The sequence below is a fragment of the Tenrec ecaudatus genome, chromosome 11 (genome assembly GCF_050624435.1).
Source record: "Tenrec ecaudatus isolate mTenEca1 chromosome 11, mTenEca1.hap1, whole genome shotgun sequence".
Classification (NCBI taxonomy): domain Eukaryota; kingdom Metazoa; phylum Chordata; class Mammalia; order Afrosoricida; family Tenrecidae; genus Tenrec; species Tenrec ecaudatus.
In genome coordinates, this window is record NC_134540.1 from 97,379,071 (window position 1) to 97,397,897 (window position 18,827).

Here is an 18,827-nt window from a genome sequence, read left to right on the forward strand (position 1 = left end):
TAATAAGAGAGCTCCAGGTTGGTTGGAGGTTTGTCCCAAACTCATCTGTGGCAATATCAGTCGTAAATTATTGCATTTACAAAATATCCAGAAAGGAGATAGGGCAGTGAGAAGTCATTTAAACTCTCCACTTAAGGAAGGAATGGCTTGCTAAGGGACCTGTCCCTACCATAATTCTACTAGATGGTCAGAGGGCTCCTACTGCCTTTTTAGAAATTAGGACGTAGATTCATTTAGAAAGCTTATCATTCATGAACTCACTGATGTAGATTTGGGGGTTTTGTTTGTTTGGGTTTTTTCCAATTTCACCGCATATAGTACAGACAGAATTATGACGTCTAGAATTTTTCTTGTATTTTTTACATGCTCCAATAAAACTAATAACACTATTTTGGGGGGGATATTGGTAGTAAAATGTAAAAGCTTAATAACAGAGAAAAAAGACCTAAAAATTTCAGGTCATTCATGACGTTAAGTTCAAGAAAGATATGATCATTTAATGTTAATATAATGTAATTTAATCAAGAATATAAAGAGACAGGCCATGGTCTTTGGAGGAATTAAAAGAAGAAAGTAAAATATTTTCCAGAAAGAAATTTAACATTCACTGCTCCACTCACAAGGCAGCATGTAAATTGTAAGGTGCTAATTATACACAAACCACAAATATTATTCATCTGAGAGGTCCGCATGACTCTGTTGAGTTAAATATTTTGCCAAAAGCTTTGTTTGCCTCATGCAATCAAACTCACTCAAAGACATGCCTGCCTTGCACTGACGCAGGGAAGCAGATGATGTAGACCCACATGGCATTCCAAAGTCCAAACCAAGCCCCTGCCATTGAGCTGATTCCTACTCCCGACGACACTGTAGGATAGAATGGAACTCCTCCTTAGGGTCTCTGAGTCCGTCCATCTTTATGGGAGCAGACAGTCTCCTTTTTCTTCTGTGGAGTGGCCCCCTGAGGAGCCACTTTGTGGTTAGCATCCAAATGTGGTTGGCATCCAAATTACTGATTATTGCTAATTGTTCCTCTACTTGTGTTCTGCTCGTTTGATTTTCTTTGTCTTTATGGAAGCACACCCTCCTGGTGCAATGTTTAAAGGGCAACTGCTAACTAAAAGGTCAGCAGTTATAACCCACTGCCCATCCCAGAGAAACATGTGAGAGTTGGCTTCCCATAGATTACAGTCTTGGAAACCTTTGGAGCAGATCAGCTTTGTGCTATAGGCTTGTTTGAGAGCAGAATCCACTTGATGGCAAGGATTTAAATTATTTTGAGTTATGAAAGCTTTGTTGAACAACAGTTAAACTGGAATTCACCTATAAGATGCTCAGGTATGGACTATAGTATTGAGTAATATATACATTAAATATGCTTCTAGCCATGAAATTCTGAGATTTTTTTCAGCAATTTTATCTTAGACCTACTGTTCAAATAGTATTAAATGAAATATATTTTAATTTGGAGTTCTAAAATAAGTGGTTTACAACATTTTAACATTTTGTATTATTATTATAGTAAATTTATTTTTTAAATGTTCCTTAAATTTCTAAGACTATTAAATATTCTCAGTGAAATTGATCTTTATACTTACTTTTAATATTATTCCCATTATTTTATTTCCAATGAAGGAGTTTATCCAACTGATTTGCTAAATGCCTATTTTTTTTATTCTAAAAGACTTGCTGACTAAGGGACAGGAGTATTTTTTTTTACATAAACTAATAAAAATAATACATGTTTGATACTTGTAAAATTGAATAATGTATTGTTATAATACTGGGGAAAAGACTTAATGGTTTAAAAGATCTATATTTCTACTAAAACAATCATAGGAAATTTTTCTTGTTACAATTATTCTTCAGTCACAAAAAGTTCCCTCACATGTAGTGGCCACACCATTTCATCTTCTAACTTATTAAGCAGTCTGAGGTGAATTAAGAGTTTCAATTCTAGGGTATAGTCATAATTACTAACTGAAAAATTCCCTATTGCCTTTCATTAAGTAGTTAAAATATTTGATTGAGACTACAGGGTGTCTACACACAGAATATTATCATGTATAATTATCTGTACACATAAAAGAATACTTAGGGTACTTTTAACAATGAAATGGATTATCAAAAATTACATTTTTTATTTTAGTTTTGACTTTAATCTTCTTAGTGATTAAATACACATCTCTGAATATTCTGAAAAATGAGGACATTAAGCTAAATAAATGAGCCATAGAGTGGGACAGGGAACTAATAATTTGTACTATAACATAAATGGATACATTTAATATTCATTAACAAATAACACAATTCCTTTATTTTTAATAGTGGTGTGAAACAGTTATAAAAGATGACTTGCTTGGTCAGATACCCCCAGTTTAGCAGGTTAGTATCTTCTTTGTCTTGGGTTTGAACAGCCCAGGGATCTCAGGATAAAATGTCTCAGTGCCCTTTGCCCCGACCTCATTCTCCTAAAACTTTGCTCTAAACCTATTGTTTAGCTCTTTGAACCCCAGGGCACTACCAAAGAGAAGATCTTGAAAGGAAATGGAAGTTACTGGGTGAAACTTATTTGAAAGTTGCCACCTGCCAGTTTAGCTTTTAAAGAAAATTCAACATATTTGAGATCTGAAAAGAAAGAAAAACTTGAAAATTGAAAGTTATTGGGTAACAGGTCATCCATGAGAAATAGAAATATGAAATTCTAGGAAAACATTATGGACTAGGAATGGATCACGTGACTATTTTACATGATTATGTGTATTATGTAAGTGAACTGTAGGAAACCCCTGAAATTAGGGGAGCAGAAATAAAATATTATTTTAAGTAATAAAATTATTTTATTTATAAGTGTTGCAACACTTTATCTAGGAGAAAGGTTTTACCATGAGTTTTTGTTATCCCCCTCTGTTTTACTTCCTTCCAGAGGCAAGTCTTTATGATTTAGTTATTATTCATCATTACAAACAGTGTTCTTGTTTCTTTGGGAATAACATGCATAGCTGTACGCAGGGTGGAAAGATTATGCTTTGTTACCTCTGTCAGGTACTAATTGCCCATAAAAAATTACAACTCAGTAGACCAACCAGAGTTCTTTGTCAGTACTTCTTGATACAAGAAAAAATAAGTTGGTATTAAGATGTAAATTCTGATCTTTATCAGATACTAAAGAACTGCAATTTTAAAGCTTTGGTTTATTTATTTTGTGGGGTTTGGGGAATAAAGGATGTATAATTAAAGAACAGTGTATAATTAAAGAACATGGAACATGTAAAAATATAAAAATAATAATTTGCCATTAAGTCTGCTCCCATGCATGGTGACCCCCCTTGTGTCGGTGTAGACTTGTACTCCATAATGTTTTCAAAGGCCAATTGTTTTTGGAAAAATTATGAGACCTTTCTTCTTATGCTCTTTTTGGTGACTCCAACTTTCAAGAGAGAGTTAATCACTGAAACAACCAAATTATATCACGCAAATAATAACACACACACCCTGTCATCAAATGTATGCTGACCCATAGTGACCTTACTGGAAAATGACATGGCAGAACTGCCCTAGTGGCTTCCCAAGACTATAACTCTTTATGAGACTACAAAGTCCTATTTTTGTCCAGAAAAGTTGCTGGTGGTTTTTGAACTGCCAACCCTGTGGATGGCAGCCCAATGCATAACCACTAAGCCACCAGGTCTCCCATGCAAATAATACTACCTCATATTTACTAAGGAGCCATGGTAGCACAGTGTTTCTGGATTGAAAATAATTTAAATCATCTTGGGCTAATCGTAATGAAAATCTATTTCATTGGAAGCAATTTTATTGGCCTGCTGGTCATAGCCTCCTTTGCTACTGTCGATAACCATCTTTACCCACAGGCTTCTGATCACTTTCAGCTTCTCAGGCGTATTTAATCCAGTTTCGTTCGGGAGAATCCAAAAATGGAAGCTTTTACCGCCATCATACCCTCTTTCTTTAAACTTGCCCTCTGCTTTCTCCTCCCCAGATAGCCTAGTCCCTGTTCACACTGTTTCAACTTCCGGTGCATTTCCAGGGTTTGCTCTTGCAGGTCTGAGAGTTGCTGGTGTGAGGAGAGCCCTCTCAATGGGGAACTGCCTTCTGCGGAGCAGGCAAGCAGGTTTGTTCCAGTCAGTGAGATTGTCTTCCTCGCTCTCCCTTTCCTGGGCTGCACAGTGCCAGCCTGTGGGGAGGGGTCGCCGCTTCTCCTCCTCTTCCTCCTGGTGGTCAAGTCTCCTCCATAAGCATTTACTACCATAGGTGGAGGCCGACTCTTCTTTCTTCACAGTGGGAGGCAGGGGCTTCTTAAAGACCTCTTTAGGGAGGCCAGGGGTGGGCGTCTGGGGTGGGGGTGGGGAGCTGGGGCTGCCCCTCACTGGCATTTTCCTGAAACTCTGTCATGCCTTTGTCCTTTTCCTCCTTGCCATCTCTTTTAGCAGTTTCCTTCTTGCCACTTGCCTTTCCTTGGCTAGCGGGCTTCTTTCCCTTGCTCCCTTCTGTCCCAGGGTACATACACTTCTGGCTGAGGGTTGGCATCTTAATAAGTTCCTGTCAAGGGGTCATGACAGTAACCAGGAGCAGAGTTATACATGTAACAATCAGATGATGACTGCTGTCCTTGATGATTTCAATCCAAAGGTCAGTCTGAATTTCTGCCACTTCCCATCCAATCTCAGAAATATTTTTTACTCTGGTACTAGTGCATGTGGTCAGACAGTTCCAGAATCATTTCTTCATTTTCCAGCCACCAGGTTGACAGCGACCCTCTTCCCATCAATGCTGAACGGTGAATCAAGATTCTGCAAGATCTTCACAACGTGAGTGCTTCTGCATGGGAGTCAAGGTCAGTAAAGCCGTAAGTGTGGCCCATGGGTCCGGGTCGGTTCTGAATAATGCGGACATTGGCAGTAGTGAGTTTGACCAGAGCCACATAAGACTACCTTGCAAGACACACATCTGCCTTGCAAGATGTAGAACTGCCTTGAAAGACGAGGAAAGATGAACACAGGGGACTCCATTTTGACAGAAAATAAATGCCTTGCAGAGCTCAACACAAGCTCCTAATCACTGCAGTGAAGCAATCAAGTAGACTAGGGGCAGCCCCAGAAAGGCTGGGGAACCCCAATATGACTCTGACCAACGTCAGATGGCCAACTGAACTACCTCTACTAACCCGGGTGGAGAGGCTGGAAATGCAGTGAGCGAGGAACAAGGCATGCACCGATGAAGGCAATTCCTAACGGGGCTATGATGCTGAATTAATGGTTACCCCTATAGTTAATAATTGAGTGCATTTTAGGGTTGTTAGATTGTTTGATGTATGTTTTAAGTGAATAAACGGAGCATTTGAAAATGTCCAAGAGCGTTCAGTAATTATTGATCGTGTGGTTCCTGACAAAGGTAGACGTAGGGCCCCAGCACTTCTTTCACTTCCGGTGGAGGGGACCGATATAGACACGCTTCCGCGGGATTGTTGGGCTCTCTCTGTCCTTCTGTGTCTCCTTCTCCTGGTCTCTTCTTCCAGAAGGATACCTTTCTGTTTCTCTCTTTTGGTGCCCTAAATATGACTCTTGTCCTTCCCGCTTCTCAGTTTCAGTTCTTTATCACCTGTCCTTGTGGGCTGTTTTCCTGATGGTGCTGGTATAGATGTTTTCTGAGGCTGAGCAAAGTCTGCAAAAGCTTTCAGGAGGCCCGGCGTCATATTCTGCACACGGGAAGTTAGAATGGGATCCAGAACCAGCCAAATGTAAACTTGAGCAGCTCTAGTGAACAGTGCGGAGCCCGGGAGACTTTCAGGCAAAGATAATGGATTGGCTAATATATGTCATATGTTTGCATCTTAACCATGAGATTCTGTAGTTTTTTTTGAGTAATTTATCTTGAACCGCTCTTGACATCATGCTTTAAATTCTTTTTTTATTCTTTTAGTTTTTCAAATAAAATGATTGTTACATTATGTTTCTATTTTTAATATACATTTTATAATGTTACTATTCTAAAATTACAATTTATTGTGCAAAAAGGGAAAAATGAGAGATTCTTCATTTTCTTACTTCTTTGTGTCACTTAAGGGTGAGGTAGCTGACAGCCTGAGACAAAGGCACCCAGCAGTCCCAAACAATGCAAGAGATACTACACTGGGAGGGAACGAGCATCCGATTCAGGGGAATATAAGATCATCCTTTATCATTGGAGATGGGGAAGGAATCATCTTACACAGGTAAATAAAATAATATATTTCTACTAGGGCTTCAGTGCATATGTGCCTGGTCCATTCCAAAGAAAATATGGTATCCTTATATCTGTGATAAGTAGATGCTTACAGTTCTCTCTGCTATTTGCTCTTGTCTTAGTCTGACTAAGACCCCTTCAATAAAAGCAGATCCAGTCGAAATGGTGGGGTTTTGAGGCATTTTCAGCTAAATTCAAGGCAGAAAGGTATACTCAGGAAGTTCTGACAGCTATCATTGAGGATTTCAAACGGGTAGTCAACAGATTTTTCTTGAAGGCCAATAATGGGGGCTCAGTGGGATGAATACTTAAGGGAGAAGTGAGTGGGGTAAGAATCACTGCCTTCAGAGCAATATAGACCTAGATATAGGATAGGTCAAGAAGCAATAGCTTTCCGTTTTGATATTTTTGTTCAGTAAACATTTCTATGATTTTTTAGAAATATATTAACTTACTCTCATATGGGCACAGTAAAAAGGAAAAATATCATAACAGAGAGTTGACGAAGCTCTTTGCTCCTTTACCCATGCCAATGGAAGTGATATATCAGAAAATAAGTAAGTGCGCTCTATTCTACATATCATTTGGTTTGTCTACATTCCTGGAAATGTGGGCAGTTACTTCCTTTTAATGTGTCTTATTTCAGAGGAGGTTGTTACTATCATATTTTACAATATGCTTCTTATGCATTATTCGAACGTATTTTCTAGCCCTCGCAACTGAGTCTCCAGAAAGTAGTCGTCCAAGAGGTTTATTGTGCAATAGAGTCAGCTTTCTGAGAGTACTATTAATATAAAAAGTGATATTTTCAATGCCCAAACATTCCTCTATTGTGAAATTTGTTTAATTTGATCGGAATTAAAAGCTACAGAGAATTCTCTCATATCATATCATTGACACCCCCATGTGTGCACTAGGATTGGATAGGTCCTTTAGATAGATGAACAGTAAGAAGTCATATATATATATATATATATATATATATATATATATATATGGTATTTAAGCATCTGTAAAACAATGTTTAAAATTGAGGTGTATTTAAATGTAAAAATTTAAAGTTAAATAAATTAATGGATTATTCTTGGGCTAAGCACCAAAGAGTAAAAATTTAGTTGACCTAGTTTATAATCGTATAATTATTTTTACTGTCTATATCCAAATTAGTTTACACATTTCTGGAAATGTGACTTGTTTGTAATCTTTAAGTAGATTACTTCATATAAATTTGCATGCATTTCATCCAGGAATGCCTCCTATACCTTGCAATTTTCAGGAGACCTGGTTTATGTTAAAATAAGATCGTTCTGGTTAATCTTTCAACAAATTTTATTATTTATGGTGAGCAAAATTTAATCAAAAAACCTTAAGATTTAAAGATAGTGCTTTACAATTAACAACAAAAGATAACCTGAAATGCCACCTTTATTTCTTTTGGATTAGTAGTTTCAGTGCAGAATAGTCCTAGAAGCATATTTAGCAACAAGAGGGAACCAATATAAATAGCGTGCTGATTACATTCTCTTTCAGTATAAATAATATAAATAATAACAATGACAATGTATTATTATGCAGCACTCTTTCATTTTCAGACTTTGTATATCTATTTTTTCCTTCATATAGTTCCTATGAATTATTCAGAGAAAATATTATTATTTTCACTTTATAAATGGGATAACTGAGAACCCAGCAAATTGTGTAATTTATCTCAAGACGCAGGGCTGGCTGGTGGTAGAGCTGCTCCCCAAGATTACTTTGCATATTCCTTTGCAAAGCTGAGATCCCCAAGGAAACGCTCGGAATACACACTGCTCACAGGGTGCTGCTCTTACAGGCATAACTCTCAAACTTTATTTGGAACTTTATGCCGATTATAGAAAAATCCCTTGATAAGAGAGTTTTAACACAGAACATAATTTTGGAATAGTTCTTCATAGGCCCTGTATCTTCAGGACTTCCACCGCCACACATTCTATGATAACTCAAAGCAAAAATATTGTTTTTGTCTTTGTCTTTGAGAGATATTGGAAATCAATATGGCCCTCCTAGCCATAATCTCTTAGGTGATACAATACAAATTCTGGTTCTGCCTATGCCTATAATCCTACTTTGGAGAGCGTTCTCTGCTGTGCCAATGGACAGGTTAAAGGTGAGAGTCAATATCCACCTTTGTATAAGATGTGAACCAAATCACCACCTTTTGTTTCCGTGGGCATCTGGTCTGCTTAAAGATAAAAATCACAAGTTCATAAAGCCATTCCTTTGTATATAAGAAACAGGACCACAGAGAGAAATCCTAGGACCATTGAAAGAAGAGCCGCCAGTGACCGTTCCAGGTCTCTGAAATGTTAGAGACTGATACCAGTGACACCAGAGACTGTGGCAAGAAGATGAAGGGACTGCTCAGAGGATCCAGGCTGAGCCCACTCATAGAGGCAAAGACACCATGAGATAGAACAAAGCACAAGCACCAAGACCATGAGACAGGTAGGGCAGTGACCTGGCTTCCTGACTTGTGGAGGCCAAGGGACTACAAGGCAGAGAGACTGAGGCAAGGGTGACGGGAGCAATTGGCTGAAGAGCGTTGCTGTTAGGGACCGATGGCTGGATCCTTGCTGTTTACTGATGCTGATTATGGTAGCCTGTTCACTTCTTTCATTGACTCCCGAAATTGTAAGTAGTGTCCGTAGAGTTAGGTGTGGTCATTGCGATGACTTAGCAAACCCAGCAGAGAAGTAGCCTGAGGTGGGAGGAAAATCTTTGGTGTCAAAATCGGTGGCAGGATGCACGGCAGAGGTAAAACTCACGTCTGACTCAGAGCACTAGGGAAGCTGAGGAGATCAGATATGGTCCTCTCCATGCCTTCTTATCACATTGTCACATTCTCTAAAATGCATCTAATTATAAGTAACTCTTGAGTATCAAGTCAGGATATGGTGGCAAATTGTGATTCTGTCATGTCTGGGCTTGTAAAGATTTAAGTGACTAAGTTACAATTTTAAAAACAAATGCTTTATGTCCGTGCACATATATGATAAGCAACTGTGTTCTTGTAATTCTCTCAATTAGGCAATTTTAATTACTTTAATATTTAAAAAGGGATTTTCCAATTGTTTTATCATCTAGCACATATAGTTGGATATCTTGTTGAGATAAAAAAAGAAAGAAAAAACACACTCACTGCCTTGGAGTTCATTCTCCTAGTGATGCTATGGACCAGAGTAGAACTGTTGCTGAGGGACTTTGAGACTGTTACTCTTTATGGGAGTAGAAAGTCTAGTCTTTCCTCAATGGAGAAGCTGGGGAATTTGAACAGCCGAACTTACGGTTAGCTGCCCAACTCCACTCACTATGTCACCAAGGGTCCTAGTTGTGCTGGGGGCATACCACTCTAAGATTAATAGAGAGGAGCATGTACAAAAAGGGAATCGGTTGGGGTTAAAGGATATTTCTTTCTGGGCCCCTGTTACCAGCTAAAGACTGCTCTGTGTCTATATTCGTTCTCTCCCCCCACCCCGCCCTATATGTTTGGAATTAACTAGTATGTCACCGAAGACTCCAAGTTCATGTCAGTTTTACTTTTCTTTCTTTTTTAGCCAATCTGTCCAATAGCTAGGTTGGAGAGGTAAGGAATCTGAAAGGACTTGGTCTGGTCTCTTTTGGGTCTGATTGTTTGTTTTTTTTTTTAAGCACACTGTATATAGCTACACAGCTCATTTCAACAAATGAAGTCAGCAACACTCTCTGGTTAAATGCCCCATAAATATAGATGTCTTCCCTCCGCCCATCTTTCCTACAGTCTTGCTACTTAAAAGTGTTATATGAAAACCAACAATATAAACATCACCTCAGAATTTGTTAGAAAAACCCACTTTCAGTTCTCACCTCAGACTTGTAAATTAGGAATGTGCATTTAACAAAATTCGTGCATGTTCCTCATGTACATTAAAGCACAGCAACATTTTGCTCACCATTACATTGGAACATGTGCTCCCAGGATCCGGAATTCAGTAAATTCCCAAGAGATTCAAATATGCAAACATATCTGAGAAAGAAAGGAAATGAAAAAAAAACATTAATGCGCTGTTTTAATTAGTTTATGCTTTTGGCATCCCGGTTTCAGATTGCCAGGGGTTGAGGGTGTCTGTACAACTGTGGAGGCTTCAGGCAACCCTTTCATAGTTATTTCTCAATTTACAATTATGATCCAGAGAATCAGAGGTCAAAAAATCCCCCAAAACCTTAACAAAGAAACATAATTTCTGAGTGATAGAATCTTTAAAGTTAAACTGAAAACTCATTTTTTTCCAAAAATGGGTCTCCCCATCTCTCTCACTGGTCTCAGGCTGGTTCCTTTGAAGTGCCCCATGCTTTTTCTCCACAGATTCTGGTGCCTCTGCCATTTCAGAAAGAGATATACAACGTATTCACCAGTGACTCTCTTTCAGTGGTCCCAGAATTTTGAATATACAGCTTCTTAAATTTTTAATAAAATTAGTATTAACCATATTCTTACCCAAAATATGTCTCAATTGAAAAGAATATTAGACTTTAAATCTTCCTTCACAAAAGCAAAAAAAAATTAAATCAGTTTTGCAGCAATGATTCTCATTTTTTATTCTAAATGCATCAAAAGGACATTTTTCTTAGTCATGTTTTTGTTTTTAAAATTATGATTATTTCAGAGTGTGTTCTAAATTTCCATGTAGACATATATCGTGTTATATAATGTCTACTGTTTTATGATAACCAAACTCGATGTATTACCTACCTATCAATCCTAAAGTGTATCATGTCTTATTCCCATTTTAAATTCAGCCTTTGAAAGACCATTTATATATTGATTTTTAAAAATACTTGATTTCTAAAGTTCAATTATATATATGAAAAAATTAGAGAGGTTAATTAATAGAAGCACTCTTGCCCATGCTCATCATTAGAACTTGGATATTATTGCAAATGCATCCTGCATTTCATTATTACCAGCTGACCTGATTTCAGAGGTCAGACTTGTTGGTGGACGCTAACTAAATGGCTACTGACCTAACGGGTTTCAAATAAGGCAGGATGACGGGTTCATCACTTTGAGTCACAGAAATCAAACACCTGGATTTAGAAACACTTAGATCTAAACCTCATCTGATTGCATCACAAGGGAAATCCTGGGCAAATTGTTTATGCTCTCTGAATACGTGCTCCCCATTTAATGATAAAGGAAACCAGTATGACTGAATTATGCTGTTAGCACGATTCCAAATATTCTATGTGAATGGATCAGTCTATTTTACTGAGTTCTTGATGTACTTAGGGTTAAGACAATGGCATAATGAGCTGGTAAGGATAGATGTTTTATTCATCAGCCATTTGAGCTCCAGACATTGCTTTCCATTTTTCTTTTTCTCAACTCATTGAGCTCAATGAGACTGAGGTAAATTCTGGGTTAGAATACAGATCTATCTGCTCAGGTGACTATTGTTTCTGATGTGCATCCCAAGTTTTGTGGAAGTGATTCAGCAAGGTCCCGTTGTGTAGCAAAACAAACAAACAAACAAACAAACAAACAAACAAATGCACTGCTATCCAGTCAATTCCAACTCCTAATGACCATAAAGGGAAGGGTAGAACTTGCTCTGTATGCCAAGACTCTGTACAGGGATAGAACGCCTTCGCTTCCTCCTGCCCTTGTTCATGAGCTACAGTAAGTCATTTCAAAGCCTCCAGGATTCCAGGTGCTAAACTGGACTACAAAGCACATTAGACCTGGTAACTATATCTAAAGGCTCCAGCTTTAAAAATTAGTGCAATTTTATATGTTAAATCTTAATAGTTGGCTAAATGCCATTAGATTTCTTTCAATGCTACCGTTTCTTTTTAATTCCTGTAGCCAGGATCTTTTAAAAAAGAATTTGGAGTGTTTTCATATATGTGTATATTTATATATGAAAATAACCCAAAGTTATATATTTTTTATTTTTTTTAATGTCCAGTTGTCTACAGATGGGTTTTGGGTCCCCACTTCACACTCCCCCTCATTTATAATGATATGATTTTTTTTGTTCTTTGATGCCTGATTCCTCATCCCTTTGACACCTTGTGATCACACAGGCTGGTGTGGTTCTTTCATGTGGGCTTTGTTGCTTCTGAGGTAGATGGCCATGTATTTACCTTCAAGTCTTTTTTTTTTAATTAAAATTTTTTGTTTTTGTTTTTACCTTCAAGTCTTTAAGACCCTAGATGCTATATCTTTTGATAGCTGCATTCATCAGCTTTCTTCAGCACCTTTGCTTATGCACACGCTTTGTCTTCAGCGATTGTGTCAGGAAGGTGTGCATCATGGAATGCCAGTTTAATATTCTTGCATTGAGGGAGTACTTGAATGGAGGGCCGATTTTCATCTGCTATCTAAATAAAAAACTTCTAAATATATGCACACAAATCTATTTCCCCATCCTCATATATAAATACATTTACTATGTACATCCTTTTATTTAGACTTCTATAAATGCCCTTTGCCTCCTAGCTCTTTCCTTTATTTCCTTTTACTTTACTCTTGTCCCACCATCATGCTCAGCCTTCATTTAGGTTTCAGTAATTACTCTTGGCTACATTACCCTTGATCACACTCTACCAGACCTCCTACACCCTTCTCATCACTCATTTGGATCACTTGTTGTTCCCTTGATATATATTTCATATATATGAAAATATTCCACACTTTCCACCATGTATACATATACATACATATATATTCACTGCCATCGAGTCAAGGCCAATTTACAGCCACTCTCCCCCACCCCCTGTGGTCTGTGAGACTGTGGTTACAGGAGTAGACAGCCCTGCGTTTCTCCTGTGGAACAGCAGGTGGTTTTGAACTGCCAAGCATGCACTTCACAGCGCAATGCATTTACATTAAACCACTACGCCACCAGGCTTCCCTATGCAGACATACGTAACAGGTCTACTATTTTATCAGAAAATCTAGCTTATTTTTCATTACTCCCTCAGCAAAACCCGAATGCTTAATAAATTTTGGTTAGTTAACGTATCTGGAATGAGATGATTATTGGAGATAAAAGCCAAAAAAAATACATTTTAGATACATTAAAAATATGTTATTTGTTTTGCTAGTTATTTTCTATTTGTGTGCTCTCTTGAGTCCCATGCTTTCCTTTCTAATACACTATTTCACTACAAAACAATGATGATCAATTCAGTGGGATAAGAAATACACCAACTTTCAAATAAGCCCGAATGACTGTGCACTTCCATTAGAATAAGCCATTTCAGATACCTAAATGAATACTTTTTAAATAAGCAGTTTCCTTACTCTGCTCTTATTCACAGTAATATCTTGGGGTAGCTCTTCTCAAACTACAGAGCATATCAGAAATATCTGGAGAGTTTCCTGAACTTCACATTGATCCCAGAGTTTGCTTATTGAGTGGGCTTCGGTAAGTGACCCTCACAATGGATGGTCAACAACGTTCCCAATGATCTGGCTGCTGCTAGACAGGGATTACACTTTGAGAACAGTTGATCAATGTTTAACAGTAGCCGGGGTCCTCTTTTCCAGGACTTTTATATCCCAGTTCTGTTATTAGTGACTATTACATTGAGCAAAGCACGTCTGCTTTCTTTGTGGAGTGAGGACACTCACGGTTATGGTTCGGAGTTAAGTAATTTCTGACCATCGAAACCCCATCAGACAGAGTATAAGTACCCAATAAGATTTCCTAGGCTACATTGTATGGGGAGAGCTCTGGTGATCCTGTAGATTAGGTGTTTGGCTAACTGCAAGATTAAACTCTCAATCCACCAACCATTCCCTAAGAGGAGGACGAGACCATCTCTACACATAAACGCTGACAGTCTCAGAAAACTTACATATGGTTGCTATGAATCCGAATATACTTAATGGCAGTCAATTTGATTTGCAATGTTTATGGAAGCAGATTTCAAGGTCTTCCACACATGGATTGGCTGGCATATTTGGACTGCTGACCTTTCCATTAGAAGCCCAGCACTTAATCATTGTTCAATGAAGGCTGCTTGGGATAATAGACTACAATTTTACGGTGAATGTGAGGATTCGATGAACAGAACATTTGCTTACCACAATGACTGGTAGAAAGCAATACTCAATGAAATATGGCTGTTCTTCATGCTGGTGTCTTCAGAACATGAGGGATTGTGACTATCAGGAGGCTTCATAACCCCATTATCGTGTAATTCCTTTTTTTCCCACTCACTTTTTGAAGCCTCCCCCAACCCCCATGCACCAGCGGTTTAATGAATGTTCCATCCCCCTTTTGTCTCTCAGGTTCCATCTTCCAACATTTCATAGTGTCATTTCCCTTTCTCAAGCTGCCACAACTAGATTTGTCACTGAAAAAGCTCTCGATATTTCCTGAAAAATGTGAGAGGAAAGAGCTGAGAATTTATGAGAAAGGTCCCTGACTAGTACAAATGTTTGGTTGTTTTACTCACTTGGGCACTAAAAAGGCTGGCTTTGGAAAGCTACCCAGAGCTACCACTGAAGAACTACGCAAGCCTGGTCATCAGCTCTCAGTGAAATGACAGCAAAGAAACGCCTACAACTCCATAACTCATGGGGTCTTCTGAAGTCACAAATCAGTAACAAAAACCAGATCAGCCATCCAAATCAGGGCAAACTGCAGAAGCTCACATTGTGATAAAATGTGAGTGGAAATATTTCTTTATATCCCAGAAGCAAATGTGGCAGATAGTGTTCTAGAAAAAGATGAGTCTCTCAGTCATACACTTGTTTTAGTCTCAAACTGTCTTTTATATGAATGGTTTGTCGCTGAATTCTCGATCTTCCTGAATTCCTGTTTTTTCTTTATTAATATTACTAATATTCCTTCTCCAGAATTACACAAATATTAAATTGTTCATAAATATTTGCTTTTAGATGATTTCTTTCTCTAAAGATCTATGATAAAATATAATTAATTATATTTACTAAAGTTATTTTCATCATAGCCTTAATGTAAATTCACTTTTAGTTGATAAATATAATGAACTTTTTGTCCATTTTTCCCCTACTTAATTTGCCTTAAACTAACTTAAACAAAACAAAACCCAAGGCAAAATTTCTGCCTGGAAAACCCAAGAAGTTTGATTTGTTCCACCTAGTTTCATGCAAGTTAATTTAAGCTCCTTATCTTAGTCTAGAATATAACACACACCCCCTTTTTTATGAGATCACTTTGGGAAAAGTCACCTAAACCCGTTGAAATCAATGGTTTCCTCACAGAAAGAACCCTGGGGGAAAAATTAGAAAGTCTTACTCCATGGATGCATCTGCTACTAGTATTTTTATGCTTGACTGCTTGTCAGATGGCAGAAATGAATGGTCCCCTGTATACCACGGAGGAGCAGAGGAAATGTTGGGCCAAACTACAAGCTAGCATGAGTCTAAATGCGGATTAAACATTTCACTGTTGTCTCTCCAGCATGTTCCCTGAAAGTACAACTTGGCACAAAATTACAAAGACAGCATTTAGCAAAGCTTTAATTTAAAATAGACACAGGTGACAGCTCTATTATTTTTGCACATTCAGAAGCATCCACAGCTGTTTTTATTTATCTCAGCTGTATATGTGTGTATTTGTTCTAATTATTAGTCTCTGCTGGAGTTTAAGATAAATATCTCAAATGCCTACCAAAGCTAAATTAAATTAAGAAAATTCACATTGGGTGCCCCACCCTGTTTATGACCGTACATAACTACAACAAATTGCAGCAAATCATGTGTATATGCACATGCACACACATGTGTCAAAAATATTAGTACTTGGGATCCAGTTCATACATGCTTGTATCTATTACAAATAAACTGTAGCTGGACTGGTCTCTGTGATGAGTTGATGATCAAAGACAAGGCCTATCCTTAATAGACCGATCCTAGTTTCAGTATAGTGCCTTCATTAAAAGAGAGAGAACTCCAATCACATGCGAAGTTTTTTTTAATTCAACACACAAATGTCAGCTTGAAAGGCTATAGCAAGGGTATTTTGGCATTCCACAGAGGTAATCTTGATAACAGTCTTCAAGGAAGTATGAAGATCATGAAAACTTATTAGAAGGAGCTTTTTGCCCACAGCATTGATTAACAAAGCAAAGAAACTTGAAAAAAGGAATTCTTTCTCCTTCATTCTTCAAATGTAGCAAGGGCCATTCCAATAATAATTTCAGTGGGAAACCTTTCCACATTTACCCTAAAGCCCTCTTCTTGTCCTTTTAGGCTTATTTGTCTTCCCCAAACTAAAATTAACTAACTGGTTAACTAACTAACTAACTAAACATTATTGGAGAATGCCAACGGCCTTGTAGATATGGGGAAAACCAAGGAATGTAGAATTCTGGGGGTGGGTTTGGGTTAAATCCAAGACCAAATCCACTGCCTTCTCATCCACTCTGATTCCCAGTGACCCTGATAGGGATTCTGAGATTATAAAGCTTCACAGGAACGGACAGCCTCATCATTCCCCTCAGAGGAGCTTGTGGGTTGAACTCACTAAGCTGGCCGTCAGTGTTGTCATGTGTATCCCACACAGCCATCATGGAGGTCTATGCACCGCTGAAGGTGGTGTTTCCATCTCTTTAATCTCAGGGACGCTGCGCTCCAGAAAAGGATTGCAAATATGGAGACATTGCCTTCAGAAGTTTATAGACCAGATAATATATTAAGAAACATTAGCTTCACATTTTAATATTCTGTTTATGAAGGTGGTTTCAATACAAATATTTATGATTTTATAAGTCTGTGTCAGATGAAAGTCAGTCAGAATGTTCCTTAGAAGAAAACATGATGCGATTTTGACTCTTGTACCTTGAACATGTTATCAAGAAACCCAATCCGTGCAGAATAACACCATGCTTCAGGAAATAAAGGAAGAACGTTAACAAGGTGGATGTACACAGTGACTGCAATAATGGGCTCAAACATAACAATTATGAGATGACTGTGGCAGTTACATAATTGCATGTCTACTTTCATATATATATATATATTCAAGTAGACATGCAATTATGTAACTGCACTGTCATCCTCATAATATATGTGTGTGTTTGCGTGTGTGTGTGTGTGTGTGTGTGTGTGTGTGTGTGTGTGTGTGTGGTGAGTTAGTTAAAGTTTATTGTGCCAACCTGGCTGATAAACACATGTGTGGCTAATTGAAGGGCGGAGAGATAAATGGCTCAGTGAGACTTGCCTTTACAGTTCTTGGGTCTCTTGCTTTGTGATGGTCGGACCAGGGTGCAGCTGCCTTAGCCAGGTCCCTGCTTCAGTTGGTAAGACTCACTTCCTGCAAGACATCCCCAAGAAGAAGCTACATGGACCTACCCCGATGTAGCCCTCGGTGCTGGAGCAGCCGTGTGGAGACTCCTGCCAGCGCAGAGATGCTTACATGTTCACTGATTCAGCTTTCCTCCAGCAGTCAACGTCATTGCATGTGTTTTGTGAGATGGAAGAGGACTTTGTGGATTGGTGTCAGATATATGGGTTAATGTTGGACTTGTGGGTTTGGGCAGCACTGGGTTAGGATGTTTTCTTTTTTTTTAAAAATCATTTTATTGGGGCTCATACAATTCTTATCACAATCCACACATACATCAATTGTGTAAAGTACACTTATACATTTATTGCCCCCATCATTCTCAAATCTCTCACTCTCCGCTTGGGCTCCTGGAATCAGCTCCTCATTTTTCTTAACTGCCCCTGCTTTCCTCCCCCGGTCCCCCTCTCCTGTGAACCCTTGATAACATATAAATTATTATTTTATCATATCTTTCACTGCCTGGCATCTCCCTTCACCCACTTTTCTGTTGCCCATCCCCCAGGGAGGCGGTTATATGTAGATCCTTGTAATCAGTTCCCCCTTTCTATCCCACCTTTCCCCTTTCCTTCCAGTATTGCCACTCACTCCAATGGTCCTGAGGGGTTCATCTGTCCTGTAGTCCCTGTGTTTCCAGTTCCCACCTGCACCACTGTGCATCATCTGGTCTAACCAGGTTTGCAAGGTAGAATTGGGATAGGGATAGTGGGGGTTGGGGAAAATTATTTAAGAACTAGAGGAAGGTTGTGAGTTCCATCAATACTACACTGCACCCTGAGTGACTCAACTCCTCCCCACTACTCCTCTGTAAGGGATGTCCATTTGTCTACAGATTGGCATTGGGTCCCCATCACACGCTCCCCTCATTACGATGATCTGATCCCCCGACCCCATTTGATGCTGATACCTAGTCCCCTAGACCCTTCATGATCACACTTGCTGGTGTGATTCTTCCATTTGGGCTTGGTTGTTTCTGGGCTAGATGGCCGCCTGTTTACTTTATCTCTGGATAGCCGGGCACCATCAACCTTCTTCACCACACATTCGTCTTCAGCGTTTATACAGGGAAGGTGATCACACAATGATGATTTTTGTTCTTTGGTGTCTGCGACCTGATCCCTTCAACACCTCGTGATCACATAGGCACGTGTGCATCTTCCCTGTGAGCTTTTTTGCTTCCAAGCTAGATGGCTGCTTGTTTCTCTTCAAGCCTTTAAGACC

The 18,827-nt window shown here is 38.7% G+C and overlaps 1 pseudogene; it reads right to left on the reverse strand.

Annotated features, from left to right (window-relative positions):
• Positions 1-1,858: 1,858 nt before the first annotated feature.
• Positions 1,859-5,716, reverse strand: LOC142461019 (RNA-binding protein 6-like; annotated as a pseudogene).
• Between the last annotated feature and the right edge of the window lie 13,111 nt (positions 5,717-18,827).